Raw genomic sequence first — 20,259 nt, 5'->3', positions numbered from 1 at the left:
TGGTTCTGCGGAAAGTAGGTATTATACCGCGGATAATGGGGAAAAATAAAAAGAAGGAAAGAGAGAATGCGCGCTCGTGCAGTCATTAGAAAGTTGGAGTCAATGCGGTCGTGATCGAGTGTATACTGTATAGCCTGCGGTGTCCGATAGCGGACCAGAAGCGGGATGATTGAAAAAAAAAATCGAAAAATTGAAATATACAACGCGTTCGAAAAAGTAAAAAAATATATACCAGGATGTTCAATCTAGCGCAGAATGCAAAGTGGAATTCGCGATAAAGCAAAAAGACAACAAACGCATGTGGTCGCGATAAATAGAAAAAAATCACCAACGTGGGAATAAAGTGTATAGGAGGAATGACGGGCACTTTGTGTGCCAATGCTTTGAGAGGCCGCCTTTAAAGGCTTCCGTGACTCCCTGTTTCCCTCATTTTCTTCGCTTTATTATGAGGCTTCAGGATGGGCTGCTTTTTTCTCTTGCTACACGTACTAATTGGGAACGCTTAATAGGCTTAGCCGCGGCCGTAGGATCGACACTTTTGTAAACGGTGCTCGTCCGAATTGTATAAGTAGTATGCAAGTTCTGTCGACTAGCCGAACTATTAGATTTTTTTTCTACGCTATACTGTTATTTTGCGAAAAGCGTTGAAATACATAACTCTCGCTCGTAAACCGCGCCGAAAGGATTTATGTTACCCGATTGCGAATTTTAATTTGAATACAAAACAGTAACAATGAGAATTTACAGCATCTCGTTTGATACTTTTATTCTCCGGGAGATTTCCCCGATAATGGCCTCGGTGTACGTGGAGGGAGGAAATTAATGCATTAATGCAGCGCCTGATGCGGTAAACGTTGTGGGGAATTTATCTGCGTCGCGATAATATTGGCGAAACTACTTTTTGAAAACCACTAATAGCTCGACAAGTTTAATTTTAATTGGAGCGTAGCGGGGCGATTGTAAATTTTCTTACAAATACGGACAATATATAACAGTTTACGAGTTGTGTGCGTACCAATGTTTGCCGAATTTCCCCAATTAGAGTATATATGCGTTAAGGGGATTTTGCGCTTGGCTTACACGCGATTCAAAACTAAAGCTGGAGAAACCTAAGGCTCGTTTCTAAAACCTTGCCCTAGATAATCCTCTTTTCTAATGTTATGTACATGCGTCCGGGCAAATCCGATTATTCGAGCTATATCACAGCAATTAAAAACAATCTTAGACGCATAAACGAATATAGTATATGCACAATCATAATCGATATATAAAAACGGCAAAAGGAAACGACACAGACACGACGTCCCGTAAAACTCTCATGTACGCTAAAAGTCATGTCCGTATAGATCGCGAGGATGAATGAAGTCGTGCGTCTCGCTTGGCATGAGTCTACGACGATTTGGCGCCCGCTGAAAGATATAAACGGCAATGGACCGCAATGAACGACTCTCCGCTCGATTCCAATGGACTACTCGAGACCGCTTATTTTTCGGACTATACGCGAGATTTCGCAACATTCTCAAAATATGAAACCGCATGTACATATTATAGTCGCCTGCTGCACTGCCGAAGCGAAACGTAAATATCGAATTCGAGCTTGCAAGCTCGGATATGCGATACGCGATGCATGGCATATGTATTCAAAAGTGCATTTCTGTGACTCGAAAAAAGTTCGTATCTCTGAAAAATATTCCTTATGCATATCGCAGCGATGTTTTCACTGCCAGTAGCTGCACTTTGCCCACTCGTCGACTACTGACGCACTACTCGTGCTTGTTTACAGCGAACCCCAGTGGTCTGTTGCAAAATCCATTATTATATAGCGGAGAACCCCAGCAGCGAGGTTTTCCTCATTCTTGATAATGGATACATGATAAACCGCGTCGTCAGCACGCACTCGCATTATATATGTATACGTAATAACAAGTGCGCGAGTTACGTCGATCTACATTACGATCGACAACAGCTCGCTAATTAAATCCCGATAAGCTCATAATGAAAGCGCAGTGCATACGCGCGCGCGCAATAAGAGAGAAATAGATCCGAGTACACGCGGTGTGTGTATAATCGCCCGCGGGCCTATATTGCGAGGAAAATTTATGCGCTAGAGTACATAGGCACGCGTGCGGCTGCTCTTTCTCGACTCGCCAAGGAATCCCGTCGACCTTCGCATTCTGCCTGGGGTATTAAAAGCGTCCGAGCGCTAAGAGCATACACACATCAGGACTTCTCGTCGTCCTGCCTGTGTATGTGGGTATGTGTGCGTTATTTGCGTATTTTATATAAATATATGCACACGCGCGTACGTGCAGCCTTTCGTCGATTCTAATTTAATTTCGCGCGGCGCGGGTGGGGCTCTGAAATAATACGGAAGGAACGCTTATTCGCTGTACCGCGGAATTTCCATATTCTGTGTGTGTGTGTGTGTGTGTGTGTGTGTGTGTTTGTTGCGATATCATTCGCTTTTCTTTTTCATCGTGTGTATACGCGAGTAAAAAATTTCGGTTAGACAGAAAAGAAATGCGAATACGTACCGATAGCAAAATTTCTCAGCAGCGAAAAATCTCTCCTTGAAAATGCACGAGCGGGCTGCAAAATTAGAAAGGGACATGTGCGCTCGATCGAGAGAGAAAATGAAAAAGAGGTGCGCGCGTATACGCGAAAAGGAAGAGCAGCCTGACGCGTAGCTATATACTTTCGGCGCGGGATAGCGTCATGCATTATGCAGGGTAATACGTATTAATAAGTGGCGGCTGCTGCTCCACTAGAGGACGCGACGTACTGACTGATTTTCAATAGTATGCTAATTCTGCGGCGAGAGATGTAGCCGCGGTTTGCCGCGTATGTGGTATTATAAGTATATGCGTCATACGTTGCTGCTACTGCGCCCGATTCTCTATTTTATATACATAAACGTTCTATATTCTCTATTCTCTCTCTACTGTCGTGTATGCGGTGAAAGCGTGACGTTTAGACAGCTGGTGCGATGGAAATTTAGCGCGGCAAACACGGCGTGATTGTATGCGCGCTTTTCGGGAAGCATCTTTGCGCTTGATTTTGGGGAGTTTTTTGGCGCGTAAGATATGGCGATGATTCGTTCGCGGATATCCAAGTATTGTTTTTTATTTTGTATACCGACTATTCTCGTAAAAAATGTATTATAGGCAGAACAATATGAAAAGTACGCTTACCCCGTTCGTTTCTTTTCAAAATCTCAAGTCTGAGCTCGTGTAGGGGAAGTGATACATCCATTTGCAGCTTGTGGTCCGGGACTAAAAGCAGTGTATAGGTATGTACATACATGTCGACGACTGCTCATGGCGAGGCTCATTGTTCCGTCGCGACGACGCTCTCGAGTGCGGCGCGGCTCTCTTTATCCCTTTTTCCGTATTTCTACAGTGAATGTGTGTATACGTACAAGGTATACGGGGGAGATGGCTCTTCTTCGCCGATCGGCTGCGTGAAAGCTCTCGTGACCGACAAGAGGGATCCCCGAGTGCGGATATTTTTTTCCAGTTTGCGGAATGCCTATGGCTGTTGGAGCTGAGGACAGACGGTGACGACTGCAGGAATTCGAAAGATACCGCATCGAGAACATTTTATTTGAAGAATTATTTTAATACCACAAGCCGACCAAAGGGACAGCCCCAGATTGTCAGTTACGTATAAATAGACGGTCAAGATATGCGAATCCGTTTCAGCTATACGTGTGCTTATGCGGCTCTCGTACGTTCTCTCATATAATATTCAAGTAGATAACTCCCGGGCCTGGTCGGACACGTCCTCGGCCAAAAATACATAATGAATGCAGCGCACGAGGATTTACACCGGTCCGATCTTCCTTCACAAAAATAGACAAATATTTACCAAACTATTAATATAAGACTATTATTATAAAACGATTTCAGCGGATATCACGTTCCATAATCGCGCGCGATCTAACGACTCGGCGTAACTTACTAATGTCGTCGTTCTGCATTCACTGCGTACAGCAACAGCGTCTCTCCCCTGAAAGTACAGGAAAGTATTTAATGGCGGAGGAGGGCTTCGCAAGTCCGAGACACTCTCTCGCACGCGAAACCAGAGAGAAAAGAGGAGTGTGCGAAGGCGGCGTAAAGAAAACGAGGAGGGGAGCTAAGTAAAAGAAAAAGAGGGCTATAGAAGAAAAGGGCTCGCGAAGGGTGGAGGCAGTTTGAAGAGAGTAAAAAGCCTTGACGAGCGTCTTTTCCCTGCGGCGCAGGGCCGACGGCTATATAGTGCTGGTGTATAGAGTTGAGAAATTCGCGCCCTGGAAGAAAAGCCCGAGGAGATTTGTCAGTATTGTAATTTTTTCACGACCGTGAGAATCGGCACTGCGAATTGCGGTTTTAATTTGTTCGATTTGCGTTTGCTTTGATGATTATCGATTTAAATTTATATATTGATTAAAAAATTCTATAAAATCACAACGACATCGTCTTCAAGCTAATCAATTTTTTAGTATCACCCCATACACCGATCTCATTCAGTGAACCCCAAGCAATAAGTAATAGCCTCGTTCTTGCAAAGAAAAAATCCCAAAGCCAACAATACCAAGCTCGGCATCAGACCTAATCCCCAGTTCGAGAGTTCTAATTCCCACAAGCTTTCCCGAAGAAAGCACGGCCGTATAAAGCGCACGCGTATACAGAGAAGAGGACACAAAAGACGACGCCCTGGATAAAAGCGTGCTTATACACTCCACCCCCGCATACGCACAATCGTAAAGAGAGAGAGAGAGAGAGAGAGAGAGAGAGAGAGAGAGAGAGAGAGAGAGAGAGAGAGAGAGAGAGGGAGAGAGAAAGCGGAAAAGAAGGTGCAACCCATGTCAGGACATCGCGAGCTGATGTAACTGAATTGCCGCGAATAAGACCGAGTGAGAAGAAGAAAGATGAGGCGAAGAAATGCGAACGTGGATAATGAAACATGTTGCTCTCGGGGCGGGTTATTGCGAAAAGCTTTTTTCGGCTGCAGTTGCGAGCTTCGAGCTGTGTTATTTTGTTTTGACAAGTTTTGAAGGATGAAATTTTTTTGTGAGTGTGTCTGCAAGCTAGCGTTTGATACATTTTTTTTGACGTTTCGTCAAAAGTGTTTTTGAAAAATAATTCCTTTTCTGCAATAAAGTGGAGGCGCGAAAGTTCATTACGTTCCGTGTAATCCATTTTATATGGGCTGTATTGTTACTCTTTATTTTATACATATTTGCTTGTTTTGTTTGGTAGAAGTCGGTGCATTCTGATTTCGGATTGTAAGTAAATAAACTCGATATCGCAAACCGATTGAAACAAAACAATCGCAAGCGAAGCTGAAGTTAAAATTTCAATTGTTTTTGCATACAAAATAAATACATTCTCACTGTGCCACTTCTTTTTCGAAATTTGCAATGCACGCGCAGCTGTATGAAATTTATAATTTTGTATTGATTTATTAAAATCAATAGAACAAAAATTAAATACATCATATAGTTACAATTAAAGGACCATCTCTCAATCGACAGCCAAAGGCGAACGAAAAGAATAATACAAGAACGAGATATCTTATGAGGAAAAAGGATGAGAGATAGAGAAAGTGGCCATCGCCGCGGAAAGCTTCAAAGAGGGAAATCAATATAGCAACGAGAGGAGCCTGCCGTAGGCGCCTTCGTCCGCGAGGCAATTTCTCGAACCCCTGTCGATTTATGATACCGCAGCGACAGTCACCGCAGCCGCGCACGCGGGCGTCTTCATCTGCGCGATATGAAGCCCCCCTCCCTCTCTCGACTCTTGATCTTCGCCTCTCCATGTATTTAATTTTGGTTGCGAGCGGCTTCTTCGGGGGATTGAGATATTTGAGATCGGTTAGTATACCAGAGGTTAGTACCGTCCCCTGATGCTCTCGAGCGAAAAATAGTCCGATAAGAAGAATGTTGCAAGGATTGTGAAGACGCGTGTTTCGCTGTCGCATATATATATATATATATATATATATATATATATATATATATATATATATATATATTGCAACTTTAAACTCCGAATTTATTCGCAAATTAAGGCGCGCAAGAGGGTGCTGTAATCTGCTCTGAAAGTTATACCTTATCACGTAATCTTTAGAGGCAGGTTTGAACATGATTTTATTAGTTTAAAGAAATAGAAGTTAAGAACTAAAATATTATGTAGCGTAATGGTTTATATAGTAGACATTTTTGAATTAATGTCCTATATTAATGGGAGTACGAGATCTTTTGAAAACGGAAGCAGAATTGTTAATTCTAATCACATATTATTATGTGGACATTGTGGAATCAAGCAAAATCCATAAACTGACAAATATTTTGAAACAGTAATAAATGTAAACACATTGTAGGAGTACTGTTAATTTTAAATAGGTTCATATATATATATATATATATATATATATATATACACACACACACACACACACACACACACACACACACACACACACCTTTTCGAAGACTAATATATGAATAATAAATATTGATTTAATATTTATGATTAGGAACACAAAAGATTCTATAGAAATATTAGGATGTACTGATTTACGCCAACAGTGGGGTCAGATCAAAGAAATGACTGTATCATTGCGAGGTTATGATCACTTGTTTTGGTATAACTTTCAGAGTTTCCGAATATATCCGCCAGGTGTGCCACTTTTGCCTTAACTTGCGAATCATTGATAAAACTTATTCATTAGATAATAATTCTTGTTATTTTTTACAGATTCCATATATTTAACGCATTATGAAATATTAAGAAAAGGAACACCGTTATATGGAGCATCCTCTTCCTGAATCTTGAACATGCAGAGGACATACTTCGATGTAACTCAGGCGAACAGAGGACTATACACCACCGCTGGAATCCTGATCGATGACATCCTTGAAATTCAGGAAGACGACGCTTTTCGGAAAATAAATAAATAAATAAATAAATATATACACACACACACTCACACACACACATATATATATATATATATATATATATACTTGCAATGTATAACTAGTGACTTTGCCGCCGCCATTTTTCTGACCGCGAATTAACTTTATAATCCCAGGGAATAGAGAAATCTAACTTTTCTCTATTCCCTGACTTGCGACGATAGGTGGCGCACAGGCATTTTTTCACTTCCCTCATCATAACCACGCAGAGAATGTATATAATTATGATGTGCGGGCCACTTATATCTTAAAGCTACGTCTTGTTTGGCCTGCGCTTGGGCCGCTCATGCTATATTATAAAGTTCATCGTGAGGTACAGTTGTGTTAGTTCATGTAAAACTTCCTTTAACTACATTATAAAATTCTAAACCGAAACCATGTGACTTATATTTTTTCGAAAATATACAAGTTCACGGAACGGATATCCAAGATCAAACGCTTTAATAACAAAGAACAAAATAACACTGCGTTGTTAGTGAATTATTCCCTAAGAATTCTCGTTCAACACACGCTCATTCACATCCGTACACGATTCGGTCATTGGGTAGAGTATTATATAGCAGGTCGTAGACAAATACGCCGTGAAATATCGCTCTCGATGTCCGAAAAGCCGCCCTCGAAAATCCGACCTTCGCTATACAGTTCTCAAAAAGGGAAAATACCGTAAAAGCAGACATAAAGTCCAGCAGATGCATACGACAGAAGGAAAAAGTTGTGCCGGAATCCGTTAAAGGCATACATCGGTGAGTATTCATCAAGCATACTGTCAAGCTCACGTGTACAAGATGTAACGCGTCGACCAATACGTATATATGTACAGGGGTATACGCAGAAGCCGGAGCTGCCGGAGAGAAACTCGTTCCATGTGTCTGTGCACAGGTAATTCAATTACTTTGCATTCGCTTCGCACATCGTTTCGACGAGGTTGCTGCCGTGTACTTATATCTACATGGCGTTCTCGTATTTTGCCGGATTTTTGCGGCGAAGGTGAAGGTTCGTTGCGCGTGATTTCTATTAGTGGTGCAACGCGAATTGACTTTCCTGACAAGGATTGATGCGATACGTATCGAGATGAAATTTTGCAGGTTTGTTTTGATTGCTGGTTAATTAGCTGAAACTGTGCGTGAACATCCAATTTGCCATTGTAATTTCTGATTAATAAGTTTGCAAAACACGAGAGATGCCGGCAATGGTGTAAATTAAATTAATTAAATCTGTTTTGCCATGATACGGCAATTTATATATAATCGTGCTCTTTCGAAATTTGAAACTTGCGTGTTAATTAATTGAACGACATGCTGCGTTGAAAATAATCAACAATATTATACGTGGAAAGCGTAATTTAGCCATACGCGTGTAAAGTTTCAATATTCGAACAAATATACGGCTCGCTTCAATGGAATTCGAATTATCATCGTAAACCGTTAAGAAATATGCTGTGAGATCTGTGATTTACGCACAAACAGAACTTTACACCAGGAGAATATCAATTCTGCGTTTGTATCGCATCAGCTGACGACTTATTACAAGGCATATTGGATTTCTCGTTAACGGGATGCTGTTTAAAACAGTTTGACCTTTTCTCTTCAAACTCGTTGGTTCTCGCGCATTTCGCGAAATCATAATTGAGTTTATATGAGAGGAATAGATGAACGGCACAATGGGTGAGATTAATAAGTGTAGCGTCGTAAATCCCGATTCTCTGTAAATCAAAGCGACGTATAAACCAAAAATCAAAGCAGCGTTAACGAACGGCGTAAATCAAAACTCTGTCGCAGTGTCGCCGTAGAAAGTTCGTGCCGTATTATACGTAGCCATAAAAATAACACGATGCGGCGGATAGAGTCTAATAGCAGCTTAAAATTCCACGAATAATACTATACAGCTATTAACGACACAATAGCGCTATAATTGCTCTGTCGATAAATCAAGATTTACTACAAAACTACAGTGACATCCAAAAAGGATACGAGTTTTCGAATACGCGATTTTCATTTCGCGAATCAGTGCGTAAAGCATCTCGATTATCCTGTCAAACGACGCGTGTCAAACGAATGATTCTAGTATTGAAAAAAGTACGGAAAAACGAACGGACGTATATCGCTGCGCGCGAATCTCGCGTCGTTTTCAATTTTCATACACTCGCAGCCTTCACAATCGCGTGTGTTGATACACGCTGGCTTATTGATATCCGGTTTCAAATGCATACAACGATAGGTCAACATGTTTTTTTTTCCTTTAAATATTCAATTCGTTAGCATAACGAATTTTCAAAAAATTTTCGTATCCTTGGCATTTTGAAAAACTCCCACATCCGATCATCATCCTCGGCGAGCGGCGGTAACGTTAACGTCCGTATTTTCCTCGCGTTAGCCGAATCCGAACGAGGTTCTCTCTCTCTCTCTCTCTCTCTCTCTCGGGAGAGAGAAGAATCGGCCGGCCCTCTTCGAGTTACAATTCCCGGGGGAGCATCGATCAGCTTTATGAGACTTTTCATCGACGCGCTGTCTATTCCTTTCTTCCCGTTTCTTCTTCCTGGACGCGTAATTGCGCGCTTTATTACACGACGGGACGTATATATAACGCGGCCCGGCTTTATGTGCCGGTGAAAATAGTGATTTTGTACAGCGCTCCGCGGATCATCGAATAGAAAAGCTGTGAGCGCGCAAGAGGTCGACGCTCGAGGAATGGATGCATGCGTGGCTCCCTATGAATTGTTTATTTTATGAATGGCCCCTGGGAATGGGTTTACATAAGGGTCGCCTATAAATCGCTGAGCTGATTCACGGGAACGAAGGATTTTTTCTGGATTCAGATGTTACCGATAACTTTTTTTAAAACCACGATGAAACCTGTACAGGAGACGATTCGTATTTACAATCGCATTTCCGTGACTCTACAGACAACGCAATCAATCGCGAGTCTCCAGCTTCCATGAAAACCTAGAACGGCTCCTCTCGGAATAAATTATCGAGTCGTAAGTACACAGCGTCTTCCGCCAAAGCAGTCGTATGCCAGCTCTATACGGTCCGAGTAAACGAACGATCGAGGATCGCGCGGGTCTTCAAAAGTGCCGAAATCGTTTTAAAGGTAAATGTACCAAGCTAATGGCAAGATAAAGGCGGGATGGAGAGAGATGGAGCTCGCGGCAGAAGCCTCCGGGTTAAAGACGACTACTCGCGCGAAGCTGGATTATGTGAGCTGTATCTCGCTGCGTTTTATTGGAATTGACTGGCGTGTAAAGACATCTCATGTGTATACGAACAGTTCTATCCATCGTTTTTGCTGCGTAAAAGAAATAAGCATATGGTTTTTTCGAAAGTTACGTTACGCACGTCATTTTTCAATCATTTGTATAAAGCCATCGGTGTTATTTTCTATTAGCACGTCAATTCTTCGGCACCGTTTACATATACACGAGCGCAAATCACTTTCCCACCGCAAAAACGCTCTAGGTTACCACCAGTCGCGTGTGTCTCATATATCATTACAAGTTTTAGAGCCTCCGTATGTAAGCAAATTTCCCTTGTTAACAGCCTGCCTGGGAGAAAAATTGACTTTCCCGCGCAGCGGGGTCAATTCGCGTCCCCATCTCTATGTACAGTGTATAATCTTATTTATATTACACGTATACATGCATACATGCTTGTAACTAGAGAAATCCCAGTTGTTTCCTTGCTGATTCCATATAGCCGCACCGCATACAACACGATTGCCGGCTTTCTCCGCGCGTACGTGCCCGACATGTGTTTCTCTCTCTGTACAGCGCGCTTGGCTCGATGCCGCCTAGTACGTCTTCTTCGCTCTTTTTATACGTACGTACGTATGTATGGTTGAGGTACAGCGGAGAATAAGGGAAAAATGCATCGCAAGCGCGCGCCTTATCGAGCTAGGGAAGTACGTGACGCAAAGGCCTATACATAGGCGCATGCTGAAAAATGCGGGCCGATGCTCCAGTTTTTCGCCGGAGCCGCGCGATGGTACACTGAGATGTGCGCGTGCATACATATACTATTGGCTTCGCGATGCTGCACAATCGAGTTTTCGATTTGGCCGAGCTCGGAAGTGTGTCAACGTGTTAGCTCGAATTTTGCTCGGACTAGCGGCGTCTTGCCGGTGCCAGACTCGATCTACTCGAGCCCTATAGACTGTTGTACGTTTTACAGCTTGTTTATTTCATCCGAATTCATTCTCTGAACGGTCCATCGGACGCACGGCTTCTATGATTGGATATCGGTTGAGTGTAGATGCATGTAGTCCCATTTCAAATGAACGGCTGCATATGTACCATCGACAGCTCGTCCCCAAGACATTAAGATAATCCGGTAAATAACCTGCTGTTCGTGCCCGGCGTCCCTTTGAGGGACCATCAAGCGTCTGTTTGTCCGAGTCTCTCCGGCACGTAATACACCAGAGATGCACGAAGGGAGTAATTTCGCATGTACCTATATAGCCTCCCGCTATGTGGCGTGTCGGGAGAAGGTAGAATTTCGGTGCGCGCGCGCTCTGTGGGATAAGTGATGACGACTGGGCGGCGTTTTCCGCGATCCGATCGCTTTGCTCTGCCGCTGTAGCGTCGCGCCTGCGTTCCGGAGATATTGAGCGCTCGGCAAATATGCTTTGCACGTGTGTGTGTGTGTGCTGTATATAAGGAGGGATGATTTAAATGCAGTGTGTTTGCGATGATGTACGATGAGGGCCTATTACGAGCATTTATACGTTTGGGTCGTGTTGTAATTATGCGAAAAGAGAAAATCCCCTATCTGTACACCCGACCCTAAACGCATGCGTATATATGGCCTTCTAAACAAGCTCGCGTTACTCGGGCCAACGACGTAAAATGTAATCCGCGAAACTGCCTCGGCGAATCACTATGGAAGCATCGGGGTAGTCGATACGAGGCATCGGTGTGGTAATGAGCGCGACAACGACGTGCTCGGCTGTTTTCTTTCATTAGTTTATTATTACGCGAACTGGAAGCGTACCGCTGTATTACACTATATATGTATAGGTTTGTCGCGCTTTGATTTATACTTCTCGGGAGTTAAGGATTTATCGCGCGGGCGATATGGGGGGATTATACGCGCGCGTGAGTTTTCTGGGCTGGACGCGCGCGCCGCGCAACTCGAGTTTTAATTGTAAGACATATAACAATCACGATTAATTAAATTTCAAGAGTGGATATTCATTAATTATTTTTATGCGTGCTTGAGCACAGCTGTACTATATTATACGAGATATTAAATTTTTCGAGACCTTTAGTTGAATAATTTGATTCGTTTTCATTAATTAAGTACTACATATACCTACAAAATAACAAGCGATTCTTGCTGTCACTGTGTACGAATTTACAAGCCAATCCATTCACCACTACGCGCATCTTCGACAGATCCTAACAGGTTTCACACAAATTCTCGGCCGAAATGAGCTGCGCAAAAGTCTCTCTCTTTCCCGATCGCTAAATTTGCATACAAATATCTTAGTCGTTTCATCAGCAGAGTAAAAACAGCCTGCAAACATCGCTCCTTTCGGAAAATCTCCGTAGACACCGATCGCAACAAGTGAACCTTCTCTCCTTCTCTCTTCCGCAGGTGATACCTGGGACGATTTCTCGCGGAGATCTCGCGGAATGTCGAATCCTCTCTCTCTCTCTCTCTCTCTCTCTCTCTCTCTCTCTGTCTCTTTCATTGCGAAGCCGATAATGGATTCTCTCTCTCTCTCTCTCTCTCTCTTACTCTCGTGCAAAATAACGAGCGCGACAAAGGTGGGGGATGAAGCGAGGAAAAATGAGGATAGAGAGAGAAGAAAGGAGGATAGTGGGGAAACGAACACGACGCGGGCCGGGAGACTACAAGTTTACGATAGGAATTTTTAGGAGCGCGCACATACTGTATAGTGTGTTGTTGTGTACTGCTACGACGGGATACGAACGCGCGCGCGTGTATTATGTATAGGATGAGAAATTTTATGATTCTCGGCGGCGAAAAGATCCTTTTTTCCCGTTTCGAGTTTTTTCGGACGAAGTAAAAAATTCGATGAATTCGGATGACTGAAGTTATACTTTGCGTTATGGTATTATTTGTAATGTCGAAAATTAACTTCAAACGAATCGAATTAATTCGAGTGCTTTTCTACATCAGCTTCGAAATAAGTCGACTCGCGAGGCCATAATGAAAATGGGATGTTAACAACGAGCCTGTAAAGCACTTCAATTTTCTAATTGAGCTCTGGGAACAGGTGCAGCGCAATGAAAGTTGAATCGTAAACTTCAAAGTGAATTTCCGCTCTTCAATTATTGCGGATGAAATCATCGACAAGGTCACAAAGAGTAAAGACGTTCTTCGTATAAGGAAACAATAATTTCCCCGTGTTTAAAAAACACATCGTCGATCGCAGCGAGAGTTGCAGCTCCCGCGCGGAATCAACTCTTCCTTTGTATTTGCTCTCGGTTACGTACGCGCGACTGCTTTATATTTACGAACGACAAATACGCACGCGCGCAAGCTCAAAGACAAAAAGCACGAAGAAGCCGCACACGTGTGTGTATAAAAGAAGCTCCGAAACAAAATTCCGCGCGCTGCGGACTAAAACAACAATAGAGACGTTCCCCGAGCATCAGAGAAGGAGAAAAAGAGAAACAGCGGCAGAGTGTCTGAATAAAGAAGAAGCATCAAATCCCCATAGGAAAATGTTCCCTCGATCACTCGGCTATACATTGCTCGCGCTATTTGTATATATAGGGGGCTACGTTTTAGGCGTTCATTCTCAATGGTTGCGCGTCCGATAAAATTTGAATTCGCGCGCGTAATATAGTCGTGTGTTTCGCGAGGCATGCAAAACGCGAAATTATCATGATAACGGAGTGTGTACATATAGATGTAGAGTCTAACGCATTCGCGCCTTTGAATTTTCACCCGCGCTCAGCTGTTTTTATCGCTTATGATAATGGCAGACTTGCGGAGGCGGCGATTTTCTTGCGGGTATTATGGGCATTAAATGCTGATGTGCCGCGCGCTGGTCCGCGGGAGGATTCCGCATCGGTGCGAGCTGTCCCTATAGAGCCTCCGTCGTGTTGTTTTAGGCTGTGCATATTACGTCGACGAGCTTCTATTTATTTTACGTGATTGCATTCATTGTCGAGGGAGTTTCGTTTGCAATTAGCGCTTTATTATATGCGTATAAATTATGCTAGAGTGCATTGTCCGCACGTTTCACTTGTAATTGATGGCGACGTTTGAATTCATCATTTCGTCGTTATGTATTATACGCTGTGCACGTCATATGTTATGTATCAATGATCGAATTATAAAATTACCGGGAACGCAGTTTGTAGATCGTAAAATAACTAGCAATGAAAAAATTACTATACTTTGAATTTTACTCGAGGAGAAAAAATCACGCGGAACTGCGCTACCTGGAAGACACGTCATATAGTGTTTTAAATTGTGTAACGGACGGAGAGGAGACGAGTCGGAAAGCGAAAAAGAGTAGACGCGGGCTTGAACCGCGGACCCCGAGTCGTGCGACTGTGCGTCTGTGACAATTGTAAGAAGACAAGATCATTAAAACAGCGTATTTTTTATAGATGCGTTTATCCTCTTGACCCACTACTCAACTCAAAAAAAGAAAATTCAGGTGGCAGTAGTCGAAAAAGGATTATCCCACCCACGAACCGTACCTCATCATCTATCGAATTAAGTACATCACACACGCACACACACACAGCAGACCGTCGACTCCGCGGCATCACCTTAATGCCATTAGGGCTACCGCGCGTCAGTGCAAGTCGAACACTGTGCGCACAGCCTCTCTTTTCTACACTTACACATACACAGTGTACTTTGAGGAGCTCAGCTAAGCCTACAGCAGCAGCAGCGGAGTCGAAAGCAGGCCGAGTGAGCGGCGCGAGCTTGGAAAGTGTCTGCGCGCACTCGCAGAGAGAAAGAGAGAGAAGCAGCCGCACTGCTATACGAGCCGGCGCGGATATACTCTGGCGCAGCGGTGTCAGTCGCTTCGCGCGCTTCCACGCGGTCGGAGCCCCTTTCGACTTGTTCGTATTCATATACAAACACAAACACACTTTGTTATCCCTCTTTGTACGTTTTTACTTTTATGGAAATTTAAATTCGGTGGTATTGTATTCTACATGTACAGAGACTGCGGATTGTGGTGCGTGAGAATTTTGTGAGTTGTGCAGGTGCTATTTTATATTGCAATTGCCATTGGAAAGAGAACCAGAGGATACAATTTTTTTCATCGTGCAGTCGAATCTCAACGAGAGGCAGCAGAGATCAAGGTAATTACGAGAAGCCGGTTGTATTGCGCGCGGGGGGTGTAACGCCTGGTTACGCGATCATGCCGCGAACGATTAGAAAGTGAAGTCGAGCGCGAGAGATGACGAGGAGTGCTGAGACCTTCTTCTTGTTTCATATGATGCTTTTCACTTTTATGCGGTGTGAGCGCCAGTGATATAATGACGCGGGTGGCTTGATCTTGTCACTTTTTGTTGCTGAGAGTACGTTGTTCAACCGCCGTGAGATGAGCAATACAAGTTGTGTGGTATAAATAATTCAGAAAAGAACAGTTCGAAAAGTCAGGCTGAACTTGCGAACCGAGATTTCTTAAGCGAGGGAAATTCGTGACTGCAGCAGCTCTCGGCGTATTTACATAATTAAAGGCGCAGGTATCTGATTGCACGTTTGGCGATCTCTTTGAAAACGAGCACCAAAAGTGCCTTTCCAATTGCCATCGCAAATTGGACACGTTCTTTCTGCTCTCGCAGATGGATGTAATTAGCTTTGAGCATATGTAAAACTCTTTGAATCCAATTAAAAATGTGTCGATGATTAATCCCTTTGCCGATCGTCATCGCACAGCAAAAAACACATCCTTTTCACGAAACCTCCAAAAAGCGCGTAAAAACCCGCGTATACGCTCGGACGGAGAGCAAGCAAAGCGCGCAAACGAAGCTCGGCTAGCGCAAAATCCGAAATCTAATATTTTAACCGTTTATCCTCGGCCGTTATCTATCCACTTATTCGTTTCATTTGCGCCTCTCAGTCAGCACTCTATATGTACACCCGCTCCCTTGATTTAATTTAGCCTGTATATACAGCTGCACGCGGAACATGTGTTACTGCAAGGCGTAGACTGAAAATCGCGCGGTTTTCGTAACTGAAACTAGCGCCGAAACGAATTGAATTCGAAAGTGCCTTTGATATAGAAGACATAAATTGACTCATTACAGAGCGAGCCTCTCGGGGCTTTGAAGTATCGAAATCATTGCCGATTCAGCTTTTGCTCGAGTATGTTTTTCTGATTTTGCAATTTGCTGCCACGCAGAGCTCTTCTCTCTGATCTGTGTCGTCGTCGACTGCAAAGGTAACTCGACTCGTCTATTCTCTTTCGCAAACGGTATGATTAAACGCGGCGGACCGGTACGACTACTCGCTTTGAAGCCTTTGCCGCCGAGATTTGGTTTAAGGAGGATCATCGTCACGGGGTTGAATTTTTTCGAGGGCCTAGATGCTATATATACCTGGTCTTCGTCGCTAGGAATTCCATCTTTTGTGTCTTAGGACGATGGGACATTTGCATACGTGCGTTATCCCGAGTATTTTTGTATAAAAATACATTTTCTTGAGATTTTTTCTCGTATTTTTGTTATACACTGAGATGAGGTACGTATATTCGAAGCACGAAATTCAGCGAGCAAAAATACCAGCCCGAATTTTTTAAACATTATTTCGTTTCAAGAGGTACAAAGTGTACATGAACATACTGCAGCGGTATTATGTTATTTTACTCATTAAAATCCTGCGCCAAGTAATATATAATCCTTTAAATGATTTGCAACGAAATGCGAGATAAATAAATTCCAATAATAAAAAATACAATTCACCGTCTCCCAAAAGTTTCGTAACTCAGGCTGACTTTTTTGATCGCAAAGTCGCTATATTCAATGGACCATCGCGATACCTCTCTTAAAAAAGGACACGCACGCGTCGCGCGGTCGGCCGCACAACTTTTTTCGCCTTCTCTATCCCTCATCGCGGCTTATGAATTCGCACGTAGCCGTACACCGCTGCGGTCGCCGCATGCAGCCGTCCACAATCGAAAGTCCAGCTTCCATTTTCGTTGCACTTGTTTTGGGTGCTGCATGGGAATCAGGGCTGAACACGCCCGGAATTTTAATTCACTCACACAAAACCGGGCAATCCGTCGAGATTATTCGAGGTGTGAGTTAGTATGGAAAAAGGGGGTGTCGAAGATCGTGATTCGGTGCAATCAGTGCGGTTTTTGGGCCCTGATGAGGTTTACGTGTATGTGTGAGTGCGAGTATCGGGGGTATAGCAGTCCTAATCAGAGCCGTATCGTATAATGGACGCCCTCAGGATTCTGCGGATAGGATAGACTAATAAACACTCACTTACGGTAATGAATGTTGTGTCGGCCGTGTGTATGTGTCGTGCGAGATAATGACGGGCCGAGCGAGCGTAATTTACAAAGCGTAATAGGTTGCAGTAGGAAATGATTAGGCGATAGTTATGTGCGCGAGTGCAGGTGTTGAAGAAAAATTACGAGCAAATTAGACGAATACGATGCGACTCTGATATGTTTATTATGAAATTACGAGTTTTTGTATGTACGCATCAGCTAGAAAGTAATGCTTGCGAAACGCTATGTTTTTATTACAATTACGGCAAAAATATTATGCCTGCGGGAGAAATTCTGTGTTACTTCACCTGCGAGCGGACGGTTATACATCACAGATATATCTGGAGGTCGATGACTCGTTTGACCCAATTGTGGATTCGTACACTTTTGGCGCATTACGAGACGGCCTTTACATCGGCACGTTATTATTTTGGGATTGCCAACGTGACGGGTGCTTATTAATTCATTATACCGCGGGACAGTGTAATTTTACTTTTTAGCGGGGGATATTTTCTTGTCAACTAGATTTTGCACCCGAGTCCAGTAACAGGCTGTAATTTGGAAATTATCCGATCACCGCGAAAATGAATTTGCTGTGACATACCAAGTAGCTTGGTTATGCAACTTCGATCTTTCAAGAGGAGTCTCTCACTTATTTTACGTACGGAAACGCCCATTTTTTTGGCTCAACTCCCGATGATCATGCAACCAAAACTCTTTTATTGAACCGCCTCTCCACACGAACTTGTTCCACCGCAACGAATTCGTGTATAATAGTCCACAATAGCAGCCTTGTCGTTTCTCGCTCGCGACTCGACGAGACCCGGTAGGCATCTCGCGACAAAAAAGCGCGAGCACGAAACGCCGTCACTCTTTCTTTCATCCTGTATTAGCGTGATACTTATACCTACCGCGCGCTGCGGAAAACCCGCCGTGTCTAGTCCGGTTCGGGTGAACACTTTCACGCTGTAAAGAAGCCGCGAGAGGAGTTACACCGCTGGTGTCCAAAAGAATCTTAGGAAGTATGACTCAGATGCTTTCCCGTGTAATTAAAAATGCGGCTGGAGAATGACTAGGTACATGTCCGCGCGGTTTTGAAAGAAGAGTTCCTGAATAGACTTTTTTTTTAATCGCGTTACAAGACCTTCCGAGCTATTAGGAGAAAAAATTAATGATTTGAAGTATATAAGTACAGGGATCCCTCGCTGCACGGTAGGGATAATTTCTCAGTGTACTAAGGAGGCTCTCAATATTTCACCGCATTAACAAGTGTATCATGTCGTCGAGGATAATTTTCCAATTGAAAAGAAGCCCGTTCAACCGATCAATATTCGAGCCACTCGAAATCTTGCCGAGAGCTCCGCAGCACACAATAACAAAACACGCCTTTCTCTCGGCCTCTCCCACACGGCTATTCTCAACGAGCAAAGGTCGTGCTGCAGGTGCGTTTTATATATATACACACAGAAACTCCGGTCCGGTCCGCCTCGCGGGAATATCGTTTGGACTCTCTCGGGCGGATACCGTTATAAGTCCGAACGGCTCTCTCGGTATATGCCCGAGAGTCGCAGGACGACATTCCAGGCTCTCGCGCGGCGCCGCATTTAAATGGCGGCGTGTGCTCTCTCTCTCTCTCTCTCTCCCGCGAAATATATCGCTGCGCACTCGATCAATTACACCGCTCTTTTTCTCTCTCTTTTCGAAGATGCGCCTCTTCTCCGATGCCGCGTGCACAGGTTTTATGGGGAGGGATAGCGTAATTTGTGAAACGGGATGACGGCGGGAACTTTGAGGCTGGATTTTTTTAATGCGTGGAATGTTACTTCTCCGAGCGTTTTTTCTCTTTTTACGAGGAATTTCGGACGTTCGGTAGTAATTTCGAAAAATCGTCGGGATGATTGGCCGGCACTGCGTGCATCGCTGCTTCCTTTTTCGAAGTCATGAGTCACTTATAAGTTTGCAAACGACCCGTATCTTTGTTACGTTATTTATCGCGCGACTACGCGTACCCACCCAAACCCGTTTTCTATATCCTTTGAAACTATGCAGCAAAGCTTGTATAAACACAACAAGACTAGCTTTTACCGCCCGTGTGCCATTTTTTCCAAATCGGCGCGAGCGATTAAGAGTGACTCGAAGAATACGCGTGTACTTACAAACCAGTCGCGTGTATACAGTCGTGCGCTGCAGGAATAATGCATAAATTATAAAACACCCGTTCACCAGCTGTGCGAGTTGTGCTACGGAGTACATGTACGTATGACATTCTTCGGGCCGATTAAGAAAATTTCACCGTACAGTCAAATGAGAATCAATTTATTCGTTCTCGCGCGTGCGTGCAATAAAGTTCTCGTATCGCGATATATAGCGTGAAAGGGTGAGAGAGCCATTCATTTTGCACCAAAAAGATATCGGACACGTACGCAGTTCGGATTTTATATAATGACTCCGAGAGAGAACTATCTTATCGTATAATTGTAAAATGAATTGGACGCTGTAAAAACGATATTTCCATTACACGGACGCATTTATCGATGACGCTTCCCCGCTCGTATAACGTAAAACGCAACGTGAAAGAATTCTATTTACTGTACACACTTCGGCCGTTTCACTCGACAGGGTTCCCCGCAGAACAAATACTGGCGTCACGCCCTTCGAAAAACGCCCCAGATCGGTCTCTCTCGGTCATCGCGTCATGAAGAAATATCCTATGCCATGTTGTATAGCCACGTACATCTCCGCACACGAACGGTCTTATCGAACACTATCGAGATAAACGAGTAGCGTGGGTAATGCAAAAATCTTGTCGAGGCGCTCTTATAACGGTCGCGTCGAGAGGCGAGGCCAGTCTGTTTAGAATA

At 43.7% G+C, this 20,259-nt stretch overlaps 1 protein-coding gene across 1 annotated transcript in view; it reads left to right on the top strand.

The window, feature by feature from the left end:
• The first annotated feature begins 14,842 nt into the window (after positions 1–14,842).
• The window catches only part of LOC100124148 (trichohyalin), a 103,041-nt gene continuing 97,624 nt past the window's right edge, over positions 14,843–20,259 (top strand). Inside the window, exon 1 of the mRNA XM_031931800.2 lies at positions 14,843–15,257. The gene's annotated coding sequence lies outside the window, so the exon portion shown is untranslated. The remainder of the gene's footprint in view (positions 15,258–20,259) is intronic.

The sequence above is a fragment of the Nasonia vitripennis genome, chromosome 5 (assembly GCF_009193385.2).
Source record: "Nasonia vitripennis strain AsymCx chromosome 5, Nvit_psr_1.1, whole genome shotgun sequence".
In the NCBI taxonomy this organism is placed as follows: domain Eukaryota; kingdom Metazoa; phylum Arthropoda; class Insecta; order Hymenoptera; family Pteromalidae; genus Nasonia; species Nasonia vitripennis.
Note: the sequence above shows the minus strand (reverse complement) of the source record. Positions and strands in the feature narration are given on the sequence as shown.